At 41.2% G+C, this 27361-nt stretch overlaps 1 long non-coding RNA gene across 2 annotated transcripts in view; it reads left to right on the top strand.

The window, feature by feature from the left end:
* LOC122912385 overlaps nt 1–25865 on the top strand; it is a 77068-nt gene extending 51203 nt beyond the window's left edge. Inside the window, exons 4-5 of one of the 2 annotated variants that reach the window (XR_006385612.1) lie at nt 3117–3163; nt 25731–25865. This is a non-coding gene — a long non-coding RNA (uncharacterized LOC122912385). Of the gene's footprint in view, nt 1–3116; nt 3240–25730 lie in introns of those variants that run through there. The other variant, XR_006385611.1, reaches the window with a different exon arrangement.
* Nucleotides 25866–27361: the final 1496 nt, after the last annotated feature.

The following is a 27361-nucleotide window of genomic DNA, read 5'->3' as shown; positions in this document are numbered from 1 at the left end:
ATAGTCCAGTTAATTGGTTTCCAAATTAAAATTTTTTTTCAATTTCTTTTTTTTTTTTTTAAGATTTTATTTACTTATTTGACAGATAGAGATCACAAGTAGGCAGAGAGGCAGGCAGAGGGGGGGGGGAAGCAGGCTCCCTGCTGGGCAGAGAGCCCGATGTGGGGCTCAATCCCAGAACCCTGAGATCATGACCTGAACCGAAGGCAGGGGCTTAACCCACTGAGCCACCCAGGTGACCCTCAATTTCTTTTTTAAAAACAAAATTATATGCAGAACCTCAATGTATACAAACCAGCTCAAAGCCTTGGTGCTTTGGTCAAGTCAACAGAAGCTTGGTGCCAACTCATCCTCCTAGGACTCCCCTCAAAGACTCCTAGGTCATCTCCTTGGAACCCTAGGACTCTGAGCAACACTGTCTGAAAACTACTGACCTTATTTAATGCATTAGGAAATAATAAAGTGGAATGCAAATCCAAATCCTGATAGCTGGTCTGATGTTCTTTCCAATATGCAAGGCAGCATAATTTATTACCTTAGCTTTGAAGCTAATTATCATTGATATGGGCTATCTTTGGCTCTCAGGGCTCTGGTCATTCTCTGACAAAATACTTGGTCCTTGCTACATCGCTTGCGCCCACAGCTAACTGTGTAGGCGGGAGAAAGCCACCGGCTTTTGGAGCCTCCATTTCTGACTTAGAAAAGGAAAACAATTACAACCTCTAAATATATCACCAGCACAGAGTGTCCAGAACCTTTGGGGAACTAAGTAAACACTGAGTGAATGTAAATTAAGGGAGGGCAGAAACTGCACTTCTCTTATCTACTTCTCTGAAGGCCTTGCATGGTGTCTGTCATAAGCAGATACTCGATAAATATTTGTTAAATAAACGAAGAATGATGCTATCATAGTCAGGAAACTATTTTTTAAACTTGTAAGTGTTATAAAAATTTAAGGGATCATTAGGATTATCATCATAATCAAATAAGCTGTAAATTGTCTGCGGTGCTCCGCTGGGTGTTGATAAAAGGGAGCCCCATTATCTCTGTCTCTGGCATCTGGTTACTCAAAACCTCTGACAAACAAGGATTGGCATATACAGGGCTCAGGAATTGTTGCACACAAACCTAATCCTTTAAAAAGGGATTAGAAAGGAAGATTTTACACAATATACAGATACGGAGACGCATTTCACATTGAGGAACAAGGGCAACAGAGTAAACAAGGGTAGAGAGTAAAAACAGTCACAGATCCTTTTATTTTCACACCAGGCAGGACCAGGGATTTTGTGAGCCTTCTTGGGAGAAGCTGGAGAAGGCGTCCTGAAAGAGATGGAGTTTCAGAATCTTGCAATCCCCGGTTCTTTTGGCAACAGGGGAGAAGCCTTGGTCACAGTGGAAGTCTGGCCGTGCTCTGGGTAATGGCCAGTCTGGAAAACGGTTGCTCTTTCGGTAAAGAATTGCAGAGCAGATAAGTACAAACTCTGATCCTTGTCCGGGTCTTGTTTGTTTTCCTGGGGAACAAGACGGGGGGGGGGGGCACATCGTGCCCAGATGAACGGCCTGGGACTGGTCGGTGACATGACCACTCTGCAGCAAGCATGTGCCCTTGAAACAACTACACCAGGATGAATTTATCTTCTTTTCTTATTTGCAAAAGGCTTGACGGAGAATATCCGCTGGTTCTGCCCGAGAAAAGAGACTTCCTGAGACATGATGTCATCTTTGCAAAGGGGAAACACATGTTGAGTCCCGCAGCACAGAACAATACAGAGGTGCTGATAGTTTCGCTGTCAGTCACGTGACGGGATGCAGGGTGGGCTGGCCAGCGCTACCCAGGAGCCTTTGGAACATGGGGGGCGGCGGGGGCTGGGGAAGAGGAAAAAAAAAAAGCCTCCGAGACTTTTGAGATATGGGGACTCCACTAAGTTTAGGAGAGCCTGGAAGAAATACTTTTCTGTGTTTCGTTAGCATGATCCTTGTGTTGGGAATACAGGATTATCACAGACGCGTTTCTTTCTCACTCCAGACCCAGGAGGTACTTAGAGCATTTGGGTAAAGAAAAAGTTTGGGTAAATCTGCATTTACAAATTCTGCATAAGAAGTGACGGTTTTATCCGCAGTATCATTCTTCATGAATTGTTCATGAGGTCATGTAGCTCATGGCGCTCTCACAAGGTGACGGGCTACACAGGGACACGGGGGTTTTGGAGACGCTCTGGGTTCTCCTTTCCCCGAACACTTAACAATTTGATACGAATCCCTGTGTCCAGGGAAGTCAGGGCTCGGCCCAGAAGCAGAAGGTGGACAAAGGTGATGCCCATTTACGTTTCTCTCCATCCCTCTCTGTAAGCAGCCAGCTGTGTCATCTGGCTGCACACCTGTCTCAGGTGCTACGTCCTGATAAAAGACAAAAGTCAACTCACTTTTCTTGGTTACATAGTTATTTTTCTAGTTATTGAGATGATCAGAATATAAAACTTGGCGACCCAAAAAGGGGATTCCTCTCAGACCGGTGGCCCCAGCAGCCCTTGGGGGCTTGTAGCAATACAGAGCTCAGATTCCAAGCATAGGATTCACCTGCAGAGTAAATCCCAGAAACAGTGGCAGAAGTGATACATTATAGGGGAACAGACAAGAGCAAGAAATGACTTCCGGAAGGATGATAATGGAATGCTGACATGCGCCTTGAAAAATAAGTAGCTTGAAATAAGCACCAAGATTTAGAAATGAGAAACAGTGGATCAGAGAACAGGGATTGTCTAATAAGAGGATGTGTTACGGGGAAGGTGGGAGATGGAACGGACAGATAGATGCTTTAGGGCGGATTACCAAACTAGAAGTTTGGGCTTTTGCAGTGTAGATAGAGAAATGTGATTGGTTCTCGTTTACCTAGTAATAATTGTAAAAGTAAGAGTGACACTAACAAGGTTATGTTATAGTATTAAAATTAAAGTGATTACATGTAAATTTCTATTCAAAGATTTTTTTTTTTTAAAATAAGAGAGATTATTTCATTAGGTTTTAATAGAAGCTATGCATGATGGGGCTATTGCTATATTCATTGAGGGGCAGATTAATGAAGAGGTAAAATCTTTTTTTTTTTTTTTTTTTAGCAATTTGAAGGTATGGCTCCATTGTCTTCTGACTTGCATTATTTCTGGTAAGAAGTCTATGAAATATGTTTTTTTCCCTTTCAGGTAATATAATGTGTATTTTTTTCTCTGCATACTTCTAAACTTTTCTCTTTATCACTGTTTTATTTTGTTGTTTTTTTCTTTTTGCCATTTGGTTGTGATGTGAATTGATGCTTTTTAAAAATCAAATTTGGAAAAAAATCTAGCCATGACTTCTTTATTTTTTCTGTCCTTCTTTTTTTCTGGGATTCTAATTACAAGTGGATTAGATGCTTGAAGTTCTTTTATAGGTCAACGAGACTGTCCGTTTAACTCCCAGTTTCTTTTCCTCTGTTATACTTTAGATAGTTTTTATTACTATGTTTTCAAATTTACTGGTATTTCTTTTAGTATGCTGTAATCCAGTAGATTTTCTATTTGAATATCATAGTTTTCATTTCTAGAAGATCCATAATTTTCTTATGTGTGTGTTTTATATCTTCATTTCTTTCCACATTTTGTTTACATTTTCTTTTAAATTAAGGGTTAGTAAACTACAGCCTGTGGGCCAAATCCAACTGATGCCCCGTGAGCTGAGAATGGGTTTTACATTATGAAAGGATATTAAAAAAAATAAAAATAGGGGTGCCTGGGTGGCTCAGTCCGTTAAGTGTCTGCCTTTCGGCTCAGGTCATAATCTCAGGGGCCTGGAATGGAGCCTCATGTTGGGCTTCCTGCTCAGCAGGGAGTCTGCTTCTCTCTGTCCCTCTGCTCCTCCCCTGCTCATGTTCTCTCTCTCTCTCTCAGATCAGTAATACATGAATAAATCTTTTAAAAAATTAAAAAATTAAAATATTCAATAGAGACTATATGTAGACCACCAAGTTTAACGTATTTGCTGTCTGGCTCTGTACAGAAGTTTGCTGCTCATGCTTTAAATCCCTGATTTAAATCCTAAAATAGCTGTATTAAAGTCCATGCGCTGATCCTGTTCCCTCGGTCATTTCTGGGTTTGTGTCTGTTGACTTACATTTTCCTCCTTGTGTGCTGCTTCTTGAAGAGTTTAGTAATTTTTTATCAGATGTTGGGCACTATGAATGTTATGTGTTGAATATTTGTATTTGTTGTCTTATCTTTAAAAATGTTGAGGTTAGGGACACCTGGGTGGCTCAGTGGGTTAAGCATCCACCTTTGGCTCAGGTTGTCATCCTAGGGTCCTGGGATCAAGTCCTGCATCAGGCTTCCTGCTCAGTGGGAATTCTCTATCTCAAATAAATAAATAAAATCTTAAAAAAAAAAAGACTAGATTAAAAAACAAATAAATAAGTTGAGGTTAGTTTGACAGGCTATAAAATTCCTTATAGATTAACTTGATAACTGTGAAGCTTTGTTTTGGGACTAGTTTAGCTACACTACCAAGTGTGTCTGGTGTCTTTTCTCAATGCTCTGCATGTTCAAAAAGGTCTCTCTATTCTGGTTGTTAGTTACTAGAAACTTCTAGGCATGTGTGAGCTCAGGGAGTCACTCAGCTAATAGGTCCCTTGGAAGTGAATCAGTTTTCTTCATCAACTTGCATAGATGAGTGTTTAGCCAAAAACCTGAGGGGACTGTTATGTAGATTTCTGGATCTCTTTCTTTCCCTAGTTCTTTCCTTTTCGATACGCTTCTCCTCAAGTTGCATCTTCTTTATTGTACTTGAACTCTCCCCCCACTTTTTTTTTTTAAAGTGGGCTCCACACCCAGTGTGGCGCTCAGTGCAGGGTTTGAACTCATAACCCTGGGATCAGCAGTCTGACGTTTAACTGACTGAGGCATCCAGGGACCCCTGAACTCTTATCTCTGACTCTTCAGCTCAGTCAAACCCTGGGGCTATTCTTGGGTTCCCACCGTGTAGGGCAATCTGCACCCAGAGAGAAAGATGGGGCATCACAGATCTCACTTTGCCGTTTCCCTCCTCTCCTGGACTGCCTCCCCTGTGCTGCCTAGAGTCCAGTCTCTGAGAGCAGCTGTTTTGTGTATTTTGCTTAGCTTCTAGTTGTTTACAAGGGGAGAGCAAGGCTTGTGCCATTTACTCTTTTGTGGGTGGAAGTCTAGAGCATGGGCATTTGAGTTAGACTTACTTGTTTTCCAGTTCTGACGCTGCAGTTCCTAGCTGTGAACCTTAGACTAGCCATTAACTTCTGTGAGCATCTGATTCTTATTTGGAGAACAGGAATAATAATAGGGTATTTGTGAGGATTAGATCGAGGCAGTGCATGTCAAATATTAACAAAGTACCTAGAAAATAATAATAGGAAATAAACACATGATGGTTATTATTAACATCTCATTTTTTGGGGGGGGAAGGAGGAGACATGAAGTCGCCTGTTCAATATCTGACAACAAGCAGCTGAGTTGGTCTTCCTCCCAGGACTGACAGCTCCTAAGACCCTGTTTCATGTCAACACTGACCATGTCTAGCTCATAAAGAAGTGGTTGAGCCACAGACCAAAGCATCAAAAAGTCCAAGAAAGGGCCTCCCTTGCACAGAATGCCTTATAAAAAATGAAAGGTTCTGGATCATGATTAGGTCTGAGTGGAAGCTCAGACTAGGACCCAACTTTGATGCTTACTAGGGGCAGATGCAGCATAATGGTGAGGCATATGCTAACATTTAGAACGAGTGGGTTTCTTCCTTACTGAGCGTTAGGTTACACTGTAGTCTTCTACTAATTGATTCAACCAATATGGTTCTAATTGTTCATACTTCCCATTCTCGTCTTCCACCCACATTATTGGGGTGTTTCAATTAGACCAACTCTACCTTTTCCAGCTGTCTGCCACCCCCAGCTACCTGGGTGAAATACCACTTCAGTGCAGGGGACTCCTGTATGCCATAAGTGGGTAGTCAGGAGGTGGAAAAGCCATCTGGACAGTCTAAGACACGTATGCCAAAGCCCGGCATCAAGATGGACCTCAGTTGTCCTGACGCTGAAGCCATAGGGTGGCTCTGACAGCTTCCAGATGCAGAGAGCATGAATCTTGGTAAACGTTTGGCTTGGATTCTGAGCTTAGGTCTCTGACTTAGTAGCTGGGTAGCATTGGGGTAACTAAATTTTTTCAGCTCCTAGTTTATGAAATGATGAAAATACGTACTTCCTATGTTTTTATTTTTATTTTTTTTTAAAGATTTTATTTATTTATTTGACAGAGAGAGAGACCACAAGTAGGCAGAGAGGCAGGCAGAGAGAGAGGAGGATGCAGGCTCCCTGCTGAGCAGAGAGCCTGATGCGGGGCTCGATCCCAGGACCCTGAAATCATGACCTGAGTTGAAGGCAGAGGCTTAACCCACTGAGCCACCCAGGCGCCCCCCAAAATAGGTACTTTTTTAAAAAAGAGTCTTTTTTTTTATTTGATAGAAAGTTGGTGGAGAGAGAGAGAGAATACATGAGCAGGGAGAGGGGCAGAAGGAGAGAAAAAAGCAGACCCTTTGCTGAGCTTGGAACCTAAGGCAATCCCCAGGGCCCAGAGACCATGACTTGAGCTGAAGTCAGATGCTTGACCAACTGAGGCACCCCAGAGCCCTGAAAATAGGTACTTTTTAAGATTAAATGAGATAATGTATGTAACACACCTCAAACATGGTTAAAAATTGACAAAAATAACAATATTTTCTCTCAAAATAGTAAGAGAGATTCTCCCCACGAAATCTAACTTTTCCTCTCAGATGTCTCCTTCCCTCGATTTCCTCCCAGATTCCTGCCCCGCTAAGCGCCTGGAGCTGTGCTGAGATTGCTCTGATAACCACTTTGTGCATCCAAACAACCCTAAACAATGGTGTAATCTGGAACACAGAAACCGTATGCATTTTAATTTTTTTTAATTTTTTAAATGATTTTATTTATTTATTTGACAGAGATCACAAGTAGGCAGAGAGGCAGGCAGAGAGAGAGAGGTGGAAGCAGGCTCCCCACTGAGGAGAGAGCCTGACGCAGGGCTCGATCCCAGGACCCTGGGATCATTACCTGAGCCGAAGGCAGAGGCTTTAGCCCACTGAGCCACCCAGGCGCCCCTGTATGCATTTTTAAACACAGAGAGTTTTGAGTTAAGAATTTGGGAAACAGCTCTTGGAAGAGTGAAAAGACAAAGAAGGAACAGCAAAGTGACATGGAGTTGCCAGAAGAACCCCTTTCCTGGGACTGTCCTCTTGGAAGGACAAAGACATGTCTGGGGTGTTAGATCCCAGAGCTTTGAGGAATGAGCTGGGACAGAGAGGAGGACTCTTTAACCTTGCTGGCTTCAGGAGTTCGGTGTGGGGGATCCTGTGAAGGTGGGAGTCAGACATCTGGGGAAGGGGTCCAGCGTAGCTGGTGCTGGTATCTCTGAGGGGGTCCCGGGATAAGGGAGGCTGAGAAACCTGGACCCTGAACTTGTTGGTCCTGGAATTAACCAACAACGCTGGGTTGAAACCCTTGCTGGGCAGCACTTACAGAAACAGCAAGTAAACAGGAATTAAAAGCCCCCTCTCCCTCCCCTGGTCTTACAGTCCATTGACAGAGCCCAAGAGGGATCTGGCTGGCAAAGGAGGAGCCAGGGTTTCCGAGTCCCCGCCCAGTGTCAAGAAGCAGAGTCCAGAGGAGTAGGTCTGGAGCTAAGAAACAATAGCTGAAAAGCCAGCACAGCTTGCTTTGTGCGCTGGTTCCTGACCTTTTCCTGATCTCCTTGGCTCCTGGCTCCCAGATTTGGTTCCTGTTTACAAGCTTGCCTCTATGCTAGAACTTGGCATTTCATCTCCTTTATGTAGCACTAATCTTTGGGGTTCTCTCCTTGATTAGGATTTGTACCAGTTAAGACTCTTTGGGGTACAAGGCACAGCAGTCCAACTTGACCTAGCTTAAACATGTGAGTGAGAGGCCATGTTGGGTGGTGTAACCAGGAGGGCCAAGGTGCAGCTGGGGGCAGTTCAAATAAGGACACAGTCCTGCTGGTATCTCCATTCCTGGTCTGATTTTCTCCACGAGTTGGCTAATTCTCTCCTCTTGTAGGCAGGCTTCCTCAGGGCATGGTCAATGGTGGCCGGTTGCTCTCTCCACTGTATAGAAATAAAGGGAAGAGTTTTTTTTTTTTTTTCACTCTCCTGGCTCCAGAGCAAACATTCTAGGAATCCTGATTGGCTGGCTTTGGCCTTAGGTCCTCTCCTTAGACCAGAGGATTAGGTTTGTAACTTAGCTGAAGTCTTGTGTCCAGCCCTGTGAATTAGCACGACTAGAAAAACTGAGTGCGAATACTTGGAAAGCAAGATCAGCAGTTGTCCACAATAATTTTATTTAACTGTAGGCAAGAACACCTTATCATCCATGTAAAACAGTGACGGATGGAGGATGTACACTGATAGGTCTGTTCTGGGCAGTACCTTGATTATATTGTCTTATCTATAGGTACCATGTAGTCAAGTCTGTGTGGCCTTTTTGTAGGGTTCCTATGAATCATGTTGTTGGATAATGGAGACACTCAACTCTTAACTTTTTTAAAAACCAGAGCTCTGAAATAACTGGAAAAAACCATAGGATCCCCTTGATGTGACAATCAAGATTTGAAATTGGTCTCATTCAATCTTTCCTCTACTACCTTCCTTAAAAGATGAGTCAAAAGGATAGAAGTAAGGAAATCTATCAATAGGTTTACAAGGAAAGAATCAGTAAAGCAATCAATATATCCCAATTCAGGCACAACGTGCTAGGTAAAATGGAAGATTTCAAAAGAAATATGGAATATTCAGGCTTAACCCCTAGTGATGTAATTGTATAAGTGGGGAGACAGGATGAACACACAGTTTTATTTACGGGGGACTCTGTCAGCAGCTGTCCCAAATTACCCCATCCCTCTTGGATTCTCAGTCCCTCCTCCTCATCCTTTCTTCTTCCATCTCCCCTTTCTCCCCTTCCTTTCCTGCCTCCTGTTTCACTGCATACACGGAGGCCACTGTTGTAGTCAGGGTTGACAGAGACACAGATCGGTAGGAGGTATACATTAAGAAGTTTATTGCAAGGATTTGCTGTACACGAACGTACATGTACATGTATGTATGTACATGACCGTGGGGGCTAGCCAGGCAAGTCTGACATGTGAAGGGCAGGCTGTGAGGATTATAAAACGGAATCAATCACTTTTTCCTCATTGAACTTGGCCCTCCTAATCATTTTCCCTTTGAATTATGCTCTTGGATTTCCAAGCTGAAGTCCTGAAACTGGTTTTGGTTCTTTCACTTCCCTGTAGTCAGTTGTTAAGTCAGTCAGTTATTAAGGGTCAATGTTTCTTTCTTCCTGATGGTTCTTACTTGGGTCCATCCTTTTCCATTCCTGCTGTCACCTCTCTGGTTGGGAGACCTCAGTCCCCATTCCCGGACTATATCGCTAGACTTCTATTAAGAGATCTTTGACCTTTTTGTTCTTCACTGCTTCCTACATAACACCACCATATTATTGGTCTCAAAGTACTATTTTTATTTTTGCCACTCCTCTAACAAAACTTTGCTGTGGATTAAAACTGTATGCATGGACCTGGAGGGATATCTATGGCAAATTGTTAGATTAAAAGGGCAAGTTGCAGAATGTTGTGCACAGTAAAATGCTACTTGTTGGTGCATCAAAATTATATATTAGAATATGTTGGTTTGAGGGGCACCTGGGTGGCTCAGTGGGTTAAGCCTCTTCCTGCCTTCGGCTCAGGTCATGATCCCAGGGTCATGGCATCGAGCCCCACATCGGGCTCTCTGCTCAGCAGGGAGCCTGCTTCCCCCCACCCTTCTGCCTCCCTGCCTACTTATGATCTCTGTCTGTCAAATAAATAAATAAAAAGTTCTAGAATATATTGGTTTGAGTGTAGAAGAAAGGGTGGGGGATGTCATTCACTGAACTGTTAACACGAATTCATTGATGATCTAGGGCAGTCATTCTTAATTGTGACTTGACTGTGAAATCATCTGGGGAACTTCAAAAAAATACAGAGATTTAATTAGACGGGTTTGATGTGGGCATCGAATTTTTTTTTATTTACTACTTTTTTTTAGAATTCAAGTATAATGAACATCAGTGTTTAGTGTATTAGTTTCGGGGGGCATCAGAATTTTAAAAAAGTTCTTCATGTGAGTCCAGTATGTTGAGAACCATTGACTTAGAGGAGCAGCCTGGTTAGAGTGATTCAAAATACGTTTCTACGCATGTGAATGCACGTACGCGCAATTCAGGCAAGACCTCCGTACCAAAAATGCACTTTGACTTTGCTTAGTGGCATGTGAGAAAAGGCAGCTTGACTTAAAAATATATTATAGATGATCTATAAAAGTGAATGAATAAAATTACATGTACATTCTACCTACCTTTCTTACTTAGCTAGACACATACACATATATGTGTATACATATGTGCGTATGTACTTGACATTTAATTATGGAGTCCTACGAAGAGACATTATTATTATTATTTTGGAAACCAGGGCTTTTTGTTCGTATTTTCTTTCTTGGCTTTTTTCAGTGAGACATCCACAATAGGAGAAGGCTTCCTGGTGTCATCCTGGTATTTGACACCAGAGGGATCTGATAAAAAGACATTATTCATGGAGCTTTGATGAAGAGGATGTGGGTGAATGTTATCTGATCATCACTAATTAGGATTCCAGGTTCCCTGCGATTTCCTTTTCTCAAAGCCAAACAACCCAAAATAGACACAGGTCTCTAACTAGACAAACTCGAATCAGATTTCACAAGGGGCAGGTAAACAGATGAACTTAGGTAATGAGTCAAGCAGTTCTTGGTCTTGTCCTGAAAACCTGAGAAACAATGCGTAAGGAGCCGAGTTTGTTCAGACCTTGAGAACAGGTAGGCCAGGGAACCAATGGCAAATTCCTTCTGCCACTCCAAGTCTGGAAACCTTGCTGATTACTTGTCTGCTTTGATCTGGATTCTATCGAGTTAGTTTCTGGTTTGGTGATCTCAACAGTGTGCGTAGCCCGCAGACTGAAAGCGCCTATCTACACAAGATCTCAATCAAAGTTTGAGTGATAGGAAGTATTCAGAGAGGGCAGATGTTCTATATGAAAGGGGCAGGCTGGTCCCTTCAGTTTCGGGGACGCCCGCTCACTGTCTCATTAACAGAGCCCTTGAAGGTCTGTAGTGTCTTGGAGAAGCAGATGAGCACTTGGCCACCAAGATGAGATGTGTTCAGTGATGTACTTGGCTGGCTCCAAAGAGGTGACTGGTATATTTTCCCATGTTTTGCTTGTTTATTGTTAAATACGGACACTCTTTTCACTTTTTCAAAAATTTTTATTTTTAGAGAAAGAGAAAGAGAGCCAGACTGTGAGCAAGCGTGGGTGGGGAAGCGGGATGGGGCGGAGGGAATCTTAAGCAGGCTCAAGGCTCATCGCAGAGCCTGACTTGAAGATCATGACCTGAACTGAAGTCAAGTGTCTGATGCTTAGCCAGCTGAGCCACCCAGGCACGCCAAATGTGGACTTTTTTTTTTTTTTAAGGTTTTATTCATTGGTCACAGAGAGAGAGAGCACAAGCTGGGGAGTGGCAGGCAGAGGGAGAGGGAGAAGCAGGCTTCCTGCTGAGCAAGGACTCAATCCGAGGACCCTGGGATCATGAACTGAACTGAAGGCAGATGGTTAACTCACTGAGCCACCCAAGCATCCCCTTGTGGACATTCTTAAAAGTTATGCAAACTTGGAATTAATTACATTAATTAATTACATTGAATTATATTAAAGACAAAAATAAACCCTATCACTTTACCATTTCCTAATCATTTTTGCTACAGTTGGCTGTTATCTGTGCCCGTGAGGTCATTCAGGTCTAGTGTGTCTGCACTACAGAAATACTCCATGATGACATGATGCTTTTCTCTTCCTTACTCTGCATTCAGTAACTTCACACCGGTAGCTTGAAACCGGCCACTCTGGGCTATAAGGCAACAGCAAGGCCTTCCGAGAGGCTGTGCAACCCACGTAGTCATACTGTGGTCATCTTCACCTACTTAATTACCTGTGTGATGAAGTGTAAGAATGGCCCAGTGTCAGAAGATGGCTAGGTCATAGGATTTGGCGTACTTCACAAAGACATGCAGGAATGCTGGAGCCCAGAATGGACTGCCTCTCCTAACAGCTATGGCTGCAAGAGCTTAGTAAAAGTCAATGAAAGCATACTAAGAGGCAACCGATGGCATGGGATTTATGACAGAGTATTATATATTTTATCATTATTTGTAAATGGTGCACTACACATCCTCTGCAACAACAAAATTTTGGTAATCATATACACACACGCGTATACACTTTTTTTTTTTTTTTTAGAGAGCTATTAATAGTTACCAGCATACCACTGGATGCCTTCCATTACAGAGTTTCTTGTTAGCAACATAACCCTGGCTTGGAGGTAAGGATGCAGTAACAAAAGGAGGAGAAGGAATTTTTCAGTGGTTTCTGGATTATAAACCTTGAAGAACTCAGAGGAAATGGGCCTTCCTATGTGAGGCAGGGGCCCAATACTCATAGACAATGTAAGACCCTCTTATTATATAGGAAGGCATTCTGAGATGTGTAAATTTCCCACCTTTGATACTCCTACTAAACAGATAGGGGTTGTCTCAGAGACATCAACATAGATGCCACTCTGAAAGCATGAGTTGCCTCCAGTAGCAGCCACAGGGGAGAAGCAGGGGGCTGGAAAAAGAAAGTGGAGTCTTCCTTAATTTTTCCCCCCTTTCCCTTCCTGCAAAATATCTAATTTACTTGTTAAAGCCAACCTCACATTGTTTATCCAGGCTGTCTATTTTTTGGTCCTAATTGATACTAATTAAAATCAAAATAAAATTACAACTGCAAAACTTGGCTGGGGTTTTGACTCACTGCCAGCATGCCCACAACCAATGAGACTTACTACATAAACACTCCCGGTTTGAAACTCCAGGTATTTTAACAGTGAATGAATGTGAAAAAAGAGAAAGAACTGCACCCTCGTTCTAAAATTTCTTTCCAGCTTCTATTATGGAACATAAGAAAACAAGAGCCCGATTCTTTATTGAGACTGAGTCTTCCATTAATAATAAAAAAAAATTAACTTGGTATATTTGAGTAAATACTGATATGAACTTGGAATGGTTAAGACGATTGTTTAGTATTTGATACTAATGAGGCTGGACTCCTGGGTTCTGTCCCCCTGTAGGATGATTATATTTACCTAGAAGAAAACTCTGATCCACAATTGGGAAGGCATTCCAATTGGCAGAGTGATCTTGCAAGTGGAATAATTGGTCATTTGGGGACTGGGCAAGTTTATGAATGGTTCAAGGCAAATCAACCACCACCACTTCTAGAAAATAAGTCAAAAGTCCATTTTTACTGAGGGTAGGTTATTAACACCCCCTCCAGTTTGCTGTTAATACACCCAACTGTAGCACTGAATTGAGTAAAACACTAAGTCTTAAATCTTATCCAGAAAAGATCATTGGGAAGTATCAAGTTCATGAGGTGTTGTAGAAAGAATGTTCTACCTTGATTTAGATGTGGGGCTTCTGTCATTGATAAGAGTTAGCATTTGCTACTCTGTGGCTGGACATAATACTAAATTCCTCCCATTTTCTCATTTAATGCTCTTAAAAATGCTATGAGTTAAGTGCTTCTGCAACCCAATTTCCTAAGTAAGAAGTTAGGTAACTCATCTATTGTCACACAGGTGAGTGAGTGAGCTTACATTTGACCTCAGGTCTGTAGAGTTTCAGAACCCAGAGCTTTAACCACTTTACTAGGCTATTTCCACACCAGCTCCCTTGTGTTGAAAGGAGAATTGATGAACATCTCCAGGTCTTGGTTTTCTCTCTTTTATAAAGTGATAATAGTGTTTGTTGCTCCCACTGGAAGGGTGCTAGGATCAGGAGATAAAGTAGGTGTCTTGTAAAAGGTTGTACAAAATGTATTATAATTCTGACATTGGCACGAATCCTAAGAAGAACATTATGTAGCAAGACTATTATTTAAATGTAACGTAAATATGCATCAACATTTGTCCTTGGCCAGTGCTTCTGATTTATCCATTTATTGATTTTTTTGAATGGATGTCAGTTCAGCCACTAAACAGTAGAAAAAGACTTGGCTTTGGGGTTGATCAATTTGGAATTTCTGGAGATCAACTCTTAACTGTCTCTTGGTTGCTGAGCCTGTAGGACAACAGCTGTTTCAAAGGGGCCATGGACAGAATCAATCAAGCATATGGACACCCCATTAATGTAAGCTTTGCCAGTCCAAACTCTTGCTAGGTGAGGGTCATAGGAGGTTTACGAGATAAATAGAAGACAAATACCAATATAATTTTAGACCTAGAGGAGAATTAGAACTCATCTAGTCCAGTATTCTCTTTTTGCTGATGCAGGCAACAAGGTTGAGAATCTGATTCAAGATTACACAGCCAGCTAGCAACAGAAATAGAACTGGAAGCCACGCCTTCAAACTTCTAACATTCAATTGAATATAAATACACTGGCTCAGGGCACCTGGGTGGCTCAGTGGGTTAAAGCCTCTGCTTTCGGCTCAGGTCTTGGTCTCAGGGTCCTGGGATTGAGCCCAGCATTGTCGTCGGGCTCTCTGCTCAGTGGGGAGCCTGCTTCCTCCTCTCTCTCTGCCTGCCTCTCTGCCTACTTGTGATCTCTCTCTATCAAATAAATAAATAAAATCTTAAAAAAAATACACTGGCTCCTGAGTGCCTCTCAATAATGACAGTACGCCGTCCTCGTGTCCAAGCATCAGAGGAACAGACATGTAACTGTTTTAGAAACATAGTTTGGAGATGGCAGTTGTGAATCAAGCTTTCTGGACTTCACAAGGATTCTTCTGTTTTACATTTGGAACTGCCACCCTTGAACCATTCCCCTTGCAAAATCACCGCATGTTTATTGTATAAGCACTCCAAATCTCAACGTGGCTTTTGTCCTCAAAGAGCTTCCTCCAGACTTGTGGACACAGGACATGGACATATAAAAAGTTGAAGAAGAAAGAAAGAAACATAACCTAGAATTATTGCCTGGCGAATGATCTAGAGAAATGAGGAAAGCATTTCAAAGAGAAAATTGTTTTTGTCAGAAATATCTCAGGGAGACTGTGAATGTCCATCTTAGTCTTTAGGGGTATGTGATCATTGAATATAACGAAAAGGAAGAATATTCTGGGCAGAGATCAAAATGTGAGCAAAGGTCTGTGTTGAAGAATCCGCACAGTGCATTTAATTAGTAATTAGTCTCGCGGAGTGCTGGGGACATGTTGGAGACCACTGGGAGATTAGGATGGACAGATAGATTGGGACAGCACAGAAGGTCTTGAATGTTATATTAAAGAGTTTGAATTTTATCCTACAGAGGACTGGTGACTGACTGAAACATTGGCCGCAGGGGAGGGCTGTGAACACAGAGGGGAGATTTATCTGGTGCTATGATGATAGCTAGGAGAAAGACTTGGAGCTAGAACACTGGTTAGAAGTTTATTTTGACAAACTGATAGGATGATGGCCAGGACACAAATCAGAGATATTAAAGAGGGAGGATAGGTCTTGGTGAGTTAGAGGGAGGGAAAAGTCAAAGATGATTTTTCAAGTGGGTAACAATTAGATTAGTAATAATATGACAAAGAGGGAAAAATAATGAGATGAAATTTGGGGAGAGAACTAGGAGGGTACTTGGAGATAGTGAGCTTGCTTCTAGACTTAAGATTTTTGATGTACCGGTGAAGTATACAAGGAGAGATGTCCAGGAGCGAAATGCATTTAAGGGTGGCAAGGGCAGAAATTTGAATTTTGTTGGCGCTGAAGCCCTTGCATGCCAGCTTGAAGCTGTGAACCTAGGAGATCCTGAATAATTTAGACCCCAAACACTCTAAAATATAAAATTCAACCTGATACCAAATTATTCAGATTTGATTTTATTCCCTTAATGACCTAGAGAAAGAATTTACTGTCCCATGTATTTTTACAAGTAAGGAAAAATAATATTAAAAAAAAATCACTTAGTGGTCTCTGAACTTACCTGGTAAGACTTTTTATAACTGAGGAATTGGGGTGCCCGGTGGCTCAGTTGTTTCGTGTCTGCCTTCTGCTCAGGTCATGATCCCCCCATCAGGCTCCCTGCTCAGCAGGAAGCCTGCTTCTCCCTCTCCCCCTCCCCCTGCTTATGTTCCTTCTCTCGCTGTCTCTCTGTCCAATAAATAAGTAAAATCTTAAAAAAAAAAAAAAAACCCAAACAAACAAACCCGAGGAATAACCCACGTACTGTAAAAACCTAATGATGGATTTTTACACACACACACACACACACACACACACACACACAACCACCACAACCACCAAGATCAAGATAATAGAACATTTCTAGCACTACAAAAAGCACCCTAGAAAGCTTTCTTCCAGACCACACCTGAGGATCCCCACTGTTTTGACCACTATCCACATAGATTACTTTTGCCTATTTTGAATTTCATATTAATTGGATCATACTATATCTGTCTACCTACCCATCCATCCATCCATCCATCCATCCATCCATCCGTTCATTATCTAATTTATCTATCTATCTGAAGATTTTACTTTTTTTTTTAAGTGTTTATGTATTTATTTGTCAGAGAGAGAGCGAGAGAGAGAGAGCACTGGCAGGGCAGAGGCAGAGGGAGAAGCAGGCTTCCTGCCGAGAAAGGAGCCCGATGTGGAACTCGATCCCAGGACACTGGGATCATGACCTGAGCCGAAGGCAGCAGCCTAACTCACTGAGCCACCCCGGGCGTCCCTAAAGATTTTACTTTTACGTAATCTCTACACCCAGCATGCAGCTTGGGCTCACAACCCTGAGATCAAGAGCCACACGCTCCTTCAGCTGAGCCAGCCAGGCGTGTCTTACATATTATATGTCTGTATATCTAAGTATATATTTTATATTTACACACTTTTGTTTAATGTTGTTTTATATTTACATACTATATATATACATATATATTTTTTCTTTTGGTTGAAGTGCATTTTTTCCAACATTTTATTGATGGAAAATTTTAAACGTATGCCAAAGTAGAAATAATTTTCTAATGTATTTACACTCAGATTCTACCATTAACATTTTATCATAGTATATACTCTTTGAGGTTTAAATATATCATCTTGCTTTTTGTTCTCCATTCTGCTGCTCTTCTTTCATACTTTTCCTCTTTTATGAGGTCGTCTTTTTTGAATACTTTCTATGATTATTTTACATTTTATTTCTATTATTGACTTAAGACCTATACTTCCTTTTCTAGTAGTTATTCTACAGTTTACATTAATATTTAATTTACTAAGTCTGTTATTAAATAACATTAAAGTATTTCATGTACACTATAAAACCCTTCATCCAGCGTACTTTAATTTCTCCTCCTGTCCTTTATACTATTCTACTTCTGAAAATATTATAAACCCCATAATATATTGTAATTTTTACTTGGAGTCAGTGATCTTTTACAGAAATTTAAAAATGATTTTCAAATGTGTTTTTTTTTTCCTTTTTCTCTTTCTTTTTAGAGAGAGGGAGGGGGAGGGGGAGACAGCACACTGGAGTATGTGCAGGTGTGGGGGCCAAAGGGGGCAGAGAGAGACACACACAGAGAGAGAGAGAATCTCAAGCAGACTCTCCACTGAGCACGGAGCCCATCATGAGGCCCAGTCTCACAACCCTGAGATCGTGACCTAAGCTGAAGGCAGATGCTTAACCGACTGAGCCACCCAGGCATCCTGGATTTTAAGTTTTGTTAGGGCAGATTCTAAGCAGTCTTATGCTTAGGGCTCATTTTCCCCACTACCGACGCAACACCCTTTTGGGGATTCTACTCGTTACTCCAACGTTAGGAAGTTTTTCACTTGGGCTACTTGGACATAAGCTATTAGTTGGACATAAACTATTCCCAGTCTCATGTGAGCTTTAAGAATCGATGTGCCTATGGATTTCTGGGTCTTCCTGTTGACCTCAGGCAACTTCCTCCCTTACATTTTCAGATCAGGGCAGGCCTTTGACACCATCTGTCTGTGAAGCCTCCTCCTCTAACTTTGTCTCCCGAATTCTACCTTCCTTGCTGTCCCCCAATTCTGAATTCTGTCTGTCTCTTCAATTCAGTGAGCTGCAGTTTGCAAAATGTCTCCCTAGGTAGTTAGCAGGGGGCAATTGTAGGGTACACCTTGTTTGTTTCTCTTCTCTCAGTGATCACCAGTCATTTTCTAATTGGGACTGGTGGGAGGGTAAATTTAGTCTGTCATTCCATTATGGCCTTTGCCTGTGGTATATCCTCTTCAGGTCTGATTCCTTTCACTTAATAGTGTATCTGTAAGATTTTTTTCTTTTAGAGTCTGACAAATGTTTATTTTATTTTATTTATTTATTTTTGTTTGTTTTTCTTTGAGTATGGTTGACACTCGACCTTACATTAGTTTCAGGTGTACAGCTTGGTAATTTGACAAGTTTATGTATTACACTGTGTTCACCCCAAGTATAGCTACCATCTGTCCTGTTACATTGTTGTTACAATATCGCTGACTGTATTCTTTATGCTCTGACTTTCATTGCCATGACTTACTCATTCCATAACTGGAAGCCTGTATTTCCCTCTTCCCTTTACCCATTTTGCTCAACCCTTCCCTCCCACCCCTACCCTTGGCAATCACTAGTTCATTCTCTGCATTTATACTTCTGATTCGGCTTTTTGTTTGTTTATTTATTTGTTTTGGAGTCTAAGAATGAGTAGAATTCTATAGTATTTGTCTTTCTCTGTCTGATTTATTTCACTTAGCATAATACCCTCTAGTTCCATCTGTGTCATCACAGATGGCATGATCTCATCCTTTTTTATGGCTACAATGGTAATATTCTATTGTATAAATATACCACATCATCTTTAACCATTTGTCTGTTGACAGACTCCAGATTTGCTTCTAGTCTTGGCCATTGTAAATAACGTTGCAATAAACATAAGGGTGCCTATGACTTTCTAAATTACTGTTTTTGTTTTATTTGGGTTAATAGCCAATAGTGGAATTACTAGATCATACATTATTTATATTTTTAACTTTTTGAGGAAACTCTATATTGTTTTTCCACGGTGGTGGTACCAATTTACATTCTCACCAGTGGTGCATGGGGTTTCCCTTTTCTCCACATCCTCACCAACACTTGTTATTTCCTTATTTTGATTTTAGCCATTCTAACTTGTGTAAGGTGATACCTCATTGTGGTTTTGATTTGCATTGCCCTGATGATTTATGATGCTGAGTAACTCTTCATGTGTCTGTTGATGTGAGATTCATTTTTATTATTGCATATACCAGTAGGGTTGGTTTTTTTTTTTTTATTACTGTGTGGTATGTCACTGTATATATATCCCACACTTTTAATTTTCATATTTTTTTCCATTGCTGATGGATATTTATGTTGTTTCCAGGTTTCAACTATTATAAACAAATCTGTGATAAGCATTCTTTTGAAAAGATTTATTTATTTGAGAAAAAAAGATAGGGGAGGGGGAGGGACAGAGAAGAATTTCAAGCAGACTTCCCACTGAGCACTGAGCCCAACATGGGACTCCATCTCAGGACCCTGAGATCATTACCTGAGCTGAAATCAAGAGTCGGGTGCTCAACTGACTGAACCACCCAGGCGCCCTTGTTATAAACATCTTATACATGACCTTGGTGGCATGAACACAGGATCTGATTTTGAAAAGTGATTTCTGGGGGTGCCCCCTGTCAGGTTCTGGACTCAGCACTGAGTCTGCTTCTCCTTCCTCTGTTCCTCTCCCTGATTGTTCTCTTGCTCTCTCTCTTAAATAAATAAATAAATAAATAAAATCTAAAAAAAAAAGTAATTTCTGGAATTCTCTGGAAGACTGCATTCTATCAGTCGATCCATTTGTGTTTTTACCAGCGATGAATCTTTTTGCAGAAATAACTTATGACTTTCTAAATGGTTGTTAGGAACTAAGAGAGGCTTAGCTCTTGTTCATCAAATATTTTCCTGTACGATGTCCCAGGATGACTGTGAGCTTGTATAATAAGATCCTTAAAATTTAAAGGCAGTACAATTAAAACCAGACTCTCTGCGCACCTTGTTTGAAAAATAACACAAATTCACATATATCATTACAAACTAATGCAGACATGCTTAGGATCTGTGCAGAGACACAGGATATTATACAGAGTACCATAACTTTGATATGATTAAGATTTGCTGTTGAATCCTTACTCTGGCTCTTTCTAGCTGCTTGTCCTTAAACAAGAGACTCAACGACTTGCCTTAGTTTTCTTAACTAGAGAATAGCGAGATTCTTACACATATTATAGGTGTGAAGATCAGAGGAGATAGCAGATGTCAAGCACCCAGAATAGTGACTTTTCTCAGGGGACTTGCTAAATTCTTTAAGGAAGGTGGGCACACAAAGACTATAGACGAGCAAGGAGGCATTCTTCCTGAGGAGTGTGTGTGTAAGCAAAAGCAGGGAAATGGCAATTTATTTGACACCTTCTTCAATGATGAGTTGCAAAGTTTGGCTGCGTATGAGAAGTGGTAGTGATCGTAAGATCTGGGCGGAGAGGCAGGTTGGGAGCCGATTTAAACATTACTACATGTCGGGATGAATGGTTCAACTTCATCCTGTGGGGAAGTGACTTTTTGGAGGGAAGGAAAATGCCCAAGTGTTTGGGGCGGGGGAGGGCAGCTTGGCCATGTTGAGAAGTTTGAAAGGAAGGGAGGGAGGAGGCATAGAAAATCTGTGCTTTTCATGGATGAATGGACTCTGTGGGACATGGCTACATTTTCCAAGAGAAGATTGTTGAACCAGTCAGGCAGACCTGTTCACTGTTCTCTTTTTGGTCCCCTGCTTTAGATGATTTCTTTCACTTTTCTCTCTGCCAACTCATGTTCCAATCTTCCTTCAGAATTTGGCTCAAGGCTCACCTCCACCAGGAGACCTATTTGGTGTCTGGTCTGTAACTGATTTTTAATTTGGGTCAATGATCCATTAAAGAAAAATGGTTCCCTATTCTGAGCTCTAGGACTGACTGCTGCCAGATATGCCAAAGTTTAGTGGACAGTGTTGAGAAACATCCCTGGTAAGTAGCAGTCAGCCTCTCTGTAGAAGCCGTCAGATAGTGGATCTGTTGGAAATGAAGTCAACTCTTCATTATATTTTCCTCTTTGTGTACTTTTCCTGGGATGGTGCCCAAGTCTGGGAAGAGGAGAATGAATATAGCTCCGAATGGGTTAGCTGTGAGTAAGCATCTGTGTTCTTGGATCTCTTAGCCTAGGGAGCAGGAGGAGGTCAGCATGCCTGTAAGAGGGAATGGAAAGATTTTAATTAATGCACGGATATGCCCAGCATGCAGGTCTACACAAAGTGGAAAATTTTGCAACAAATTAATTTATGAAAAATGTGTGAGGCTGATCATGTACTTGCTCTTATTTTGTGACCATAGAGTAAAAATAAATAGGGCCTTAACAGTATGTAAGTTTGTATCTGGCTCAAATACATTTTCAGCGTAGCGTTCGGTCATTTCAGTCAGGCTTCTTTATTTTTAAGTCGATTTTATTGAAGTGTAATTTACATAAAATAAAATTCATTCTTTTTAAGCATACAGTTAAGTGAGTTTTGACACATGTTTACAGTTATGTAACCATCATCACAGTCCAGATATAGAACAGTTTCAAATCCCCAACCCAAAACTCCCTTATTCTCCTTTGCAGTAAATCTCGTGCTTCCGTTCCTGTCCCCAGTCAGTGATCTCATTTCTGTCACCTTAGTTTTGCCTTTTCCAGAAGGTTATATAAACCATATCTGGCTTCTTTCACTTAATCTATGCTTTTGAGATTTATCCATATTGTTTCATATTTGGGTGATTTGTTCTTTTTTATTGCTGAGTGGTATTCCATTGTATGGAAGTACAATATAGTTAACACTTGAACAACCTGAGGGTTAGGGGGTCAACCCCCTGCACCGTTGAAAAATATGTGTATACAGTCAATGAGCCCATATGCCTTATGTATTATGTACTGTATTCTTACAATAAAGTAAGCTAGAGAAAAAGTGTTGTTAAGAAAATCATAGGAAGGGGGGGCGCCTGGGTGGCTCAGCGGGTGGAGCCTCTGCCTTTGGCTCAGGTCATGGTCTCAGGGTCCTGGAATCGAGCCCTGCATTGGGCTCTCTGCTCAGCGGGGAGACTGCTTTCCCCTTCCCCTCTGCCTGTCTCTCTGTCTACTTTTGATCTCTCTCTCTCTCTGTCAAATAAATAAACAAAACCTTTTTTTTTTTAAAGGAAAATTGTAGGAAGAAGAAGTACATTTACATTGTTGTACTGTATTTATTGAAAAAAATCCATGTGTTAAGTGGACATATGTAGTTCAAGCTTGTGTTGTTCAGGGGTCAAACGTAATTTCTTTATCAATTCACGAGTCCAAATCACAACGGACATGTGTGCTGTTTCCAGGTTTCGTTAATTAAGAATAAAGTTGCAGGCGCCTGCGTGGCTCAGTGGGTTAAAGCTTCTGCCTTTGGCGCAGATCATGGTCTCTGGGTCCTGGGATGGAGCCTCACATTGCATCGGGCTCTCTGCTCAGCGGGGAGCCTGCTTCCCCCTCTCTCTCTGCCTGCCTCTCTGCCTACTTGTAATCTCTCTCTCTCCGTGTCAAATAAATAAATTAAAAAAAAAGGAAGAAAGTTGCTATAAACATTTGCGGGTAGGTCTTTGTATGAATGCATATTTTTATTCTGTAGGGTAAATACCCAGGAGTGGGATTTCTGGATCATATGGGAAGTGTATGTCGATCTTTATAATAAACTGCCAAACCGTTTTCCAAAGTGGCCATATCATTTTGCACTCCCATAAGCAAGGTATAAGAATTCCAATTGCTCTGTAACCTTGCCATCCCATTGCTTTTTTTTTTTTTTTTTTTTAAGATTTTATTTATTTGTCAGAGAGAGAGAGACAGAGAGAGAGCCCAAGCAGAAGGAACAGCAGGCGGAGGGAGAAGCAGGAAGCCGGATATGGGACTTGATCTCAGGAGCTTGGGACCATGACCTGAGCTGAAGGCAGACATTTAACCAACTGAGCCACCCAGGTGCCCCTCCTTGCCATTACTTGATATTGTCAATCTTTTAAGTTTTAACCATTTAAAGGTTGTATAGTGGCGTCTTATTTTTGTTTTTATTTGCATTTTCCTAGTGATTAAATATATTGAGCCTCTTTTCACGTGGCTATTGACATAAATTTTCTTTGGTGAAATATGCATTCACATTTTTTTCTTAAGATTTTATTTATTTATTAGACAGCGATCACAAGTGGGCAGAGAGGCAGGTGGCGGGGGTTGGGGAAGCAGGCTCCCCGCTGAGCAGAGAGCCCGATGGGGAGCTCCATCCCAGGACCCCGAGACCATGACCTGAGAGGAAGGCAGAGGCTTTAACTCACTGAGCCACCCAGGTGCCCCTGCATTCAAATATTTTGCCCTTTTTATTAATGGATTGTCTTCTTATTGAATTTTGAGGCTTCTTTATATATTCTGAATGTAAGTTCTGTATCACATACAAGTTTTGCAAATATTTTCTTCCAGAGTATATCTTATTCATTAATTGTTAAGGTTTTTTTTTTAAAGTAGAAGTTTTAAATTTTGATGAATTTCAAGTTACCAATTTTTCTCTTACATGGTTCATGCTTTTTTGTCCTATATACAAAATCTTTGCCTGACTCAATACCACAAAGATTTTGTCCTATGTTTTACTTTAGGCATTGTATAATTTTTAACTCTTAAGATTTATGTCTCTAATACATTTGAAGTTAAATTTTGTGTACAGTGCAGTTAATTCGGGGTGTGTCTATGGATGTCCAATTGTTTTAGCATTCTTTGACTCTAAAAGGCTATCCCTAGTTACAAGACCTTTAGTCCTCTCAGTGAAAATCAGTCGATCATATGTTAGCTATTTCCTGTTCCATTGTCCTATGTGACTCTCCTTATGCCAGTACCATGCCAACTGATTGCTGTAACTTGGTAGTAAATTTTAAAATTAGTGTAATTCCTCCAAATTATTTTTTCTTTTTTCAAAATTGTTCAGTCTCTCCTAGGTTTTTTGTATTTCCACCTAACTTTTAGAGTCAGCCTATAAATTTCTAAAAGCTTGCTGGGACTTTGCAGGGGACTGCATGGAATCTATAGATCAATTTGTAGAGAATTGTCACCTTAACCATACGGGGCCTTCTGGTCCATGTGCCCAGAATGTTTTCTCCTTTGACCTCAATCTTCTTCAAGACCTTTTAGTAATGTTTTGTAGTTTTTGGTGTATGAAGTTTGCATATTCTTTGTTAGTTTTATCACTAAATATTTCATATTTTTGATGCTGTTTGAAGTGGTATTAAAAATATTTTAATTTCCACTTGACCACTGCTACTTTTTAGAAACACAAACAATTTTTGCATATTGACCCTGTGTATTAGTTTCCTAGGACTGTTGTAACAAACTACCACAAATCTCATATTTTTTTTTTTAGATTTTTTATTTATTTATCTGACAGAGAGAAATCACAAGTAGATGGAGAGGCAGGCAGAGAGAGAGAGAGAGGGAAGCAGGCTCCCTGCCGAGCAGAGAGCCCGATGCGGGACTCGATCCCAGGACCCTGGGATCATGACCTGAGCCGAAGGCAGCGGCTTAACCCACTGAGCCACCCAGGCGCCCCAAATCTCATATTTTTGAAGGCTAGAAATCCCAATTCCATCTACAAAGTTAAAAAAAAAAAAGATACTAGAATTGGTAAGTAGATTTAGCAAGGTAGCAGGACACAAGACACTGTGGGTTGGATTGTGTTCCCTAAAAAGATGTTCTGTAACTGTGAATGTGACCTTATTTGGAAATAGAGTCTTTGCAGATATAATCAAGTTCAGATGAGGCCATATGAGATCAGTTTTACTTACTCGTTCTAGTTATTTTTTTTTTTATTTTTATTCTTTGGTTTTCTATATAGATGCTAGGTTAGCAATGCAACATCCGGCAAAAATCTGCTCTAATGTAACTACTTAAGGGATTAAAAGGTTTTTTTCCCCTTTGAATTGTTTCTGTTAGTTGCAATCTTGACTGATACACCTCAAGCAGACCTCTCTAAATTTTTCCAAGACCCTCTTCACACAAGGTGTTGTTCCAATCATGACATGCTTTTCCAAGGGTGAGGTGTGCATTGTACTTGCTTCAGGTGCAAAACTTAAGGAGGCACCCAAAGCACCAGGAATCAAGATACATGACACCTTGATGTAATATTTTAAAAACAAACACACAAAAATTAACAGTGAACAAAATACCAAAATTTCAGAAAGGATCCTGCCCTGCGTGTGCATGACCCTGCCTCGCTCACCTCACCTTTGTCCTGGCCCAGCTATTTAGATGGCAATAAACGAGTCTTCCCCAGAGTGGACAGTTACGGGGAGACCAGTCACACAGACCTACCACAGCTTCAGGGGCCAGCATGGCAAAACTTAATACTGTGTCTGTTTTCTCTTCCTCCTTTCACCTGATTCAGTTTTGTAGCTCAATTGCTTCTTGGTCTTCTGTTCTTAAGGATATGATTCCTGCTGTGATGGGTTACACGCACAAGCCTGGATTTATGTCAAAGTCTCAACTGCAGAATCTTCTGGATATCCCGAGGGCACATGTTCAATAAAGAAGCCACTCCCTTGGGGTGCCTGGGTGACTCAGTGGGTTAAGCGGCTGACTTGGGCTCAGGTCATGATCCCAGGGTCCAGGGATGGAGCCGTACATCGGGCTCACTGATCGGCGGGGAGTCTGCTTCTCCCTCTCCCTCTGCCTGTTGCTCTGCCTACTTGTAGTCTCTTATCTCTCTTGTCAAATAAATAAATAAAATCTTAAAAAAAAAAAAAAAGAAGCCACTCCCTTGTCTCATTTCCAGCCTCCACGTGCGGTGTCCCCCAGCCATGTGATTGTACCGCAGGTGGACAACTGAGTGAAAGTGAGCCAGCTTAATTGTTGTCTTCCAGTTTGGAATCTGATTTCAAAAACAGTGTATGAAATACTGTGTTGAGGCAGGAACAACAGCACATAAACTGTTACGTACCCATGTTCTAGCAAGTGGAGAGAAAGATGGTTAGCAAAGAAAAGAGTTTTAAGCAGATAGGCAGGACTGAGAGAGGTAGAGGCAGCCTTGGGTTTCCTTTTTTTTTTTTTTAAAGATTTTATTTATTTATTTGACAGAGAGAGATCACAAGTAGGCAGAGAGGCAGGCAGAGAGAGAGAGAGAGGAGGAAGCAGGCTCCCTGCTGAGCAGAGAGCTCGATGCGGGACTCGATCCCAGGACCCTGAGATCATGACCTGAGCCGAAGGCAGCAGCTTAACCCACTGAGCCACCCAGGCGCCCCAGTCTTGGGTTTCTAAGAGCTTCCCAGTTCCTGCTTCCAGTCCCATCTTTAGCCACAGCTCTGTTCTTGTGTTTGAATCCTATAACCACCATATCATTCATTCATGGAACAAATACCTGACCCAGCTTTTTTCTTAAGGTCCCTCCCATTTGTTTCCAGTAGTTGCCGTTAAAGAATGTTGACTAATAAGCTCTTTCCAATTTCCCAAACTCGATGCATGCTTTATCCCCCTTGGTGCACCAAGGAAGCTACGCAAACTCTTCTTTCCTGTTTTGTTGCTGCTTAATGAAATCCTTTTCTCTAGCAGTACCGAGACTCCTTTCTGCCTATCTTTCCCTTCTTTCTTTTGCACGTTTCCTTGGTGTTCCTTATAAGTATCACACCAACTTTGTTCCCAAGATGATTCTTCCATGATAGTTCGTTTCTTCTCAGCACATTTTTTGTCTGTCCCAAATATGAGCATTTATTAAGTGCTATATTGCATAAAAGTTACAGAAATCAGCTATTTTTCTTTTCTTTTCAGCTATTTTTTCTGATATTTTCCACCTTATTCATTGTGCCATCTACAGTTTAAACCTCATTTCCATGATGAATCCCTCTCTGACCAATTTCTTTCCTTCTGCTCCAGAAAAAAGAAAAAAAATGTAAGTAGTTCTTTGTATATGAATCTATTATAATATTTCTCTCTTATATCCCCTCAAGGCAAGGGATATCTTACTCAATTGTATTATGAGCACTTAACCCATAGTAGGTAATTAGTAGGTGCTTGCTGAATGCATGCATGAGGGAAGGTTAGTTTGCCACATAGGAGATTGGA

This window comes from Neovison vison, chromosome 7 (genome assembly GCF_020171115.1).
Source record: "Neovison vison isolate M4711 chromosome 7, ASM_NN_V1, whole genome shotgun sequence".
Lineage (NCBI taxonomy): Eukaryota > Metazoa > Chordata > Mammalia > Carnivora > Mustelidae > Neogale > Neogale vison.
This window is presented reverse-complemented; position numbering and strand designations above follow the sequence as displayed.